The sequence below is a fragment of the Tachysurus fulvidraco genome, chromosome 2 (genome assembly GCF_022655615.1).
Source record: "Tachysurus fulvidraco isolate hzauxx_2018 chromosome 2, HZAU_PFXX_2.0, whole genome shotgun sequence".
Taxonomy (NCBI): domain Eukaryota; kingdom Metazoa; phylum Chordata; class Actinopteri; order Siluriformes; family Bagridae; genus Tachysurus; species Tachysurus fulvidraco.
The window spans coordinates 7,757,761-7,764,148 of NC_062519.1; the positions used below are offsets into that span (position 1 = coordinate 7,757,761).

The window sequence follows — 6,388 nt, forward strand, 5'->3', positions numbered from 1 at the left end:
AGAAAGTTAAAACACGACAGCAAAAGCTAAAAAAAGACAGAGAAAGTTAAAACACGACAGCAAAAGCTAAAAAAAAAGACAGCGAAAGCTAAAACACGACAGCGAAAGCTAAAACACGACAGCGAAAGCTAAAACACGACAGCGAAAGCTAAAAAAAGACAGAGAAAGTTAAAACACGACAGCAAAAGCTAAAAAAAAAGACAGCGAAAGCTAAAACACGACAGCGAAAGCTAAAACACGACAGCGAAAGCTAAAACACGACAGCGAAAGCTAAAACACGACAGCGAAAGCTAAAACACGACAGCGAAAGCTAAAAAAAAAAAGACAGCGAAAGCTAAAACACGACAGCGAAAGCTAAAAAAAAAAAGACAGCGAAAGCTAAAACACGACAGCGAAAGCTAAAAAAAAAAGACAGCGAAAGCTAAAACACGACAGCGAAAGCTAAAACACGACAGCGAAAGCTAAAACACGACAGCGAAAGCTAAAAAAAAAAAGACAGCGAAAGCTAAAACACGACAGCGAAAGCTAAAAAAAAAAGACAGCGAAAGCTAAAACACGACAGCGAAAGCTAAAACACGACAGCGAAAGCTAAAAAAAAAAGACAGCGAAAGCTAAAACACGACAGCGAAAGCTAAAAAAAAAAAGACAGCGAAAGCTAAAACACGACAGCGAAAGCTAAAACACGACAGCGAAAGCTAAAAAAAAAAAGACAGCGAAAGCTAAAACACAATAGCTAATTCAAGACATGACAACAAATTCTGAAAAAAAAAAAACAACTAACCAAAACCATGAGAGCAACTTCAGCTTGAGAACAAATTAGGAAACGAAACAGCAAACGTATAACGCAGAAAGCATGACAAACATAGAAACACAAACCGTCTGTGTTTTCTGCATTTCGCCCTCCAGCGTATCTGCAGGACCTTAACATTAGAAGTAGAGGTAGTTTGTGTTAAACTTTATATCTTCAAACATCAACATTTTCAATCCATCTTCACTGAGACTGAGATAGTTATATGCAGGATCATGGTGTGGAACAGATTTATATTTTTATTTACAATTTTTAACCAATTGCTTACACACAAAATCTTTTCATGTCACACGATTTTTTGAAACCTCTCACACAAAGTGCAAAACTACTGTACAAGCCAAATCTTCAAAACCATAAGCAATTTCTCAGCCTTTGACTCAGTTTTCAATTGCATAAAACACTTTTTTCAAAACACTACACACAATTCTCTACCTAAAACACAAAGATTTATCAGGACGTGACTTGCTTTCCTTTTCCAAACACAACCAATCAAAATGCTACACTTAGTCACCAGGTCACACAGACACATCTGCAATACAGTAATATAAAAAATAAAAATACAGTAATTGCTTAATTGATCACTAACCAATCACTGCTTTACTTTGCGGTAGTATAGATAGACCTATAAATAGGTCAAAGATCAGATTACCTGTTTTGAACAATGGATGCTAACAATGAACAGAGAGCAAGAGGAGGAGGAGGAGGAGGAGGAGGAGCAAATAAGAGAAGGAAGGAGAGGCATCTCTGATGAGATTAGGGCAACACTTGTTGATCATGTAATCAACCATGGTTTGACAGTGAGAGAGGCTGGACTGAGAGTTTAGCCCAACTTGAGTCGATTTACAGTGGCGTCCATAATTCGAACCTTCAGAAATGAGAACAGGTATGCAACTATGTAATGACTATATTTTAGCATTATAGTAATGTACTGTAAAACGTGTATGGCTGCATAGTATTGCATAAACATTTATAACTCCAAGCCATCCATTTACTACACTGCATTGAATGAATGAGGTTGGTTATCATGTTGTACCTCATTTTTTTGTAAATGGCTTATAGTTCCTATGCTGGACACATACTGTGTTTTGAATTCTGTACAGAGTGGAAAGGCTAAGACATCATCGCGGACGAGGACGCTTGTTTACAGATGTACAAGAGACTGCAATTATAAATATGGTTTTGGCCAACAATGCAATTAGGATTCAAGAGAGCATTTCTTTAGTAATGACACCATATTCAACAACATCAATGCTGTAAGCCTGTCGACCATACAACGCATCCTCCAATGGCACCAATTGACAATGAAACAACTTTACAAGGGGGGGTAATATAACCATATGTGCTGCCATCACTCAAAACGGGGTCTTCCATCACAATGCCACACTGGGTCCATGCAACACCGGCCATATACTCACTTTTCTAGATGCAATTCACACAATGCTTGTCCCTGATCCAGATCAGGCGCCTGCTAGGTTCGTGGTTATATGGGACAATGTTAGTTTTCACCAGGCTGTTCTGGTCCAAAACTGGTTTGCCACAAATACACAATTTGTAATTTTGTACCTACCCCAATATTCACCTTTTCTAAATCCCATAGAGGAATTGGCACTGGAAAGTGTATGATCGCCAACCCTTGGCCCACATGCCACTTCTTCAGGCAATGGAGGACGCATGTGGGGACAGAGTTTGCCTCTGTTCAAGGTTGGATACGCCATGCTAGGAGATACTTCCCTCGATGTTTGTTTGGCAAGAGGAAACGTAGCTTGTGATGTGGATGAAGTGTTGTGGCCAGACCCAGCTTGGAAAAGAGATTTAGCACTGGGGACTACACCCCACCCCCCCTTGCCAATTCCTGGACCGGGACCCCATACAAAATTTACTGTATTTGGTTTACATGTTTATTGTTTTGTTGTATGCTAATGTATACAACAGTCATTTTTGGCCTAATACATGTTTTCTGTTTCTACATTGCATTGCCGTTTCCAGTGTACATGTTACCTCTCAGCAGATTAATTTCACTGTAGAACATTGTATTGAAATGTAGCTATAAGCCTATGAAAGACCAAAGAGCTTTAGATTTAGCACAGCAGTGTTTACATGGTATATCCAGAAATTTATTATTAAGAAAGAGGTGTTTGCCATTTGATGCAAATGTTTCATTCTGACATGTGTTTATGGCATTTTGAATTCAGTGTTGCATTTTGAAGGAGATGTGAGCTATTTTGCATTTTGTGTGTGCAGTTTTGAGAATTGTGTGTAGAGTTTTTAAAAAAGGAGACTTGGTTTTGAAAACGTGTGTAAGGAATTGGTAAAAACTGTAATTACAAGACAGAAACCGTTTATATTTAAGTATTAGCACTACTTTGTCTGTTAAATCAATCCTACCGAGACTGGCATGCTCCTGCCTAATAAGCATTTGTACAGTTTAAAGGTCAGTCTCCTTCCCCTCAGCGTGAAAGCTTTGAATGAAGAACAACAAAAAATAAATAAAAAAATTACAGCTTTTTCAGTTTGAAGACTGGCAGCCATTCAATGCTCAGGTTAAAGGTTAAGGGTGCTCTCACTTGGCCTCTGGTCCCTGACTTCACCATCGATTGTCACCCCTCTCTAAGACGTAATTACAGAGCACGAGCCTTTCGCCATCTCCAGCTGTGTCTGCTCGGAAACCGTTTGGAGGTTTTCTACAACGCCTTGTCAGATACAGCGCTAAATATAAGCAATGAAAATAACACCGGCTCTGGAAGGTTCAATCTCATCATTAACACAGCGCTAAGGCGAACCCAGTTTATTGCTCCGGCGGGTTCAACTTTTTTTTTAATGAGGAGATGATAAAAAAGAGATAGCAATGAAGAGGAGTAGAAGGAGGGGAACATTTTGCTTTTATCTGGCGGTCAGGAAGCGGCTGGAAATGTGCTCGTTATGAAAATTGAGCCAATAATGAAGCAAGTGCACAACGCGCAATTATAACAGGGACAACAAATAGTTGCCACAGTGGCAATTTACTGTTGTGTAATAACAAGAGGCACATCTCTAATCTGCAAAATAGATTTGCATCCAAATTGGCTCCCCCCCTTCCCCCAACGCCACCATTTAAAGGAGATGTTGTTCGCTATCTAATAAGTCCTGAGATTGTATTCCCTACTGAACTTTGACTGAATAGAGAAAATACAATTAACAAACTTTCTAATGTTTTCTCTTGGTCTTTTCTTTTCCACTGTGCCTTTTTATAAGCTTCTGAATAATGTACATTGAAGCCATACTGTTCAAATAATAGAGTATATTGTTACAAACTAAAATGTTGTTAAAAAAACCATTTGTTCATTCAAAGTCTTTCTGACTGGATTATAAGAGCTGAAAATGACATTTTAGTGTCTTTGTGCAGTGTTGAATCACCTTTTATGTACAATATATAAGTTAGCAAATAGTTTGAATATAGTCAAATATAGTCTGCTGTTTTCAATTACAATACAAACAATACAAGAATCCAAATCTAAATTGATTAAACCCTTCTGCTAAAGTTCTTGATCATTGTACTTCTTTCTAAAATGAATTAGCAAAATAATCTGCCAATAGAATATGAACATGTATATTTATGTAAAGCTTGTTTGTAATGAATGAAATACTAAAGCATTTTGATTGCTTGCAAGCTCCTCCTTCAAATGTTTTTGATCCTGAGTGTTAATTTTCATCTCAAACCAAAAAATCATTACAGATACTTTTTTGTTTTAAAGCATTTTCCCCAGCAGTTTGGGAGCACTAAGGGGTAGCACTTACTTCTTTACAATGCAGTCACAACCAACATCTGTCTTGTTTTGAACCCACAGCTGCCAGTCTTATCGATCAGGTTAAACGCATTAAGTCCCACTGAATGAACTTGCGGGTAGAAATCTCAAGACATACTGTATTGCTATATTACATTCAGCGTATACTAAGATAGTGGTGGCAGTTGATACTGTGTACAAAATAATAAAATAAATGTAAAAATTCATCATTTTGTTTGTAAGGTTCCAGTGTTGTAATGTAACGAAGTAAAAATACTTCGTTACTGTACTTAAGTAAAAATTTCACGTATCTGTACTTTACTTCGCTATTTAAATTTGTCAACTTTCACTTTTACTCCACTACATTTCCTAGATAAAATGTATACGTTTACTCCGTTATATTTCCACTAAGCATCTCCGTTACTCGTTACTACAAAATAAAATCGGAAGAAATGTGTGCGACTGTAATAAGGGAGGTTTGGCGAATCACTGTTCCTAGATTGTATTACGCTCGTCCGCACGCTGTACGGAGAAGCACAGGTACGCGCAGCGTGCACGCGCAGTCAGAGCTGGAGGCATTTATCTATAACGGCTGCAAACAAAAGCAGTGAAATGTCACTATTCTTATTACCAGAGTTGTTGCACAAACAAAATATTAATGCAACATCAATACTAAATAAAAAATAACATTTATTGATTTGGTCTTTTGTTTTGTGAATATTTTGTTTATTAATGACTGCATTCATGGGACACACTGTTTGTAGAGAATGCACACACAAATGAACTGATTTGATTCAAGACTGGCATCATTACATTATGCATAACTTTTGCCATTTAATAATACCATAACTTTTGGCTTACTATGTAGTCATATAATATATAATATAAAACTCTTCTTGTTTTTAATTCTCACTGAGGGCTAAAAACCCCCTAAAGATGAAACCCTAGAACCGCCCCTGCTCTTACAGTATGCCTACCGAAAATCACTGAAATTTTACTTTTTACTTCAAATACTTAAGTACATTAAATATCAGAAAATTACTTTTGATACTTAAGTACAGTAAATATCAGATACTTTAAAACTTTTACTTGAGTAATATTCTAAAAGGTGACTTTCACGTCTACCAAAGTCTTTTTCTAGGACGATACTTGTACTTTTACTCAAGGATTGCTTTCTATAACTTTATACAACACAGTACGGTTCAAATCACAATGATTACAATAGAGGGGTTCAAGAAATAATGCTCAATGGGTGGTAAGGATCAGCTCACTGTCTTGCCTGCAGATGGACTTTGACTTATCTCAGCTATAGAGAACCGAGTTATCTCTATAGTTTCTCCTCAAGATGGAAACAAAAGGGAGATGCATGCTGTCAGGTCAACAGGGATAGTGAACTCTGGACTACAATCCAGACAAATCCTGAACCTTGACACATTCACGGTCACCAGATATCTGATCAAGCACACCTCACATAGTCTCTCTCTCTCTCTCTCTCTCTCTCTCTCTCTCTCTCTCTCTCTCTCTCTCTCTCTCTCTCTCTCTCTCACACACACACACACACACACACACACACACAGATTTTTATGCGTTTATTTTTTTCTGAGCCAAAAGACTGCCAAATTTCAGAAAGATCTGAAAAGGTACAGTACACAATGGCACAGAATAAAACAGTACAGTACAGAACAAACACACACACACACAAAAAAAAACAGGAGAGAACAAAATAAACAAAGTAAAACAGAAACAAGCAAAACAGAATAAAACAAAATACAGCCCAGCAAAACAGAACAGGAGAAACAAATAGAACGGAAGAAAACAG

General features: G+C 37.4%; 1 long non-coding RNA gene across 1 annotated transcript; it reads left to right on the forward strand.

Moving 5' to 3' along the window:
- The first annotated feature begins 1,502 nt into the window (after positions 1–1,502).
- LOC113639078 lies at positions 1,503–4,796 on the forward strand. The gene is made up of 2 exons (XR_003439755.2): positions 1,503–1,691; positions 1,909–4,796. It is a non-coding gene; the product is annotated as an uncharacterized LOC113639078 (long non-coding RNA).
- Positions 4,797–6,388: the final 1,592 nt, after the last annotated feature.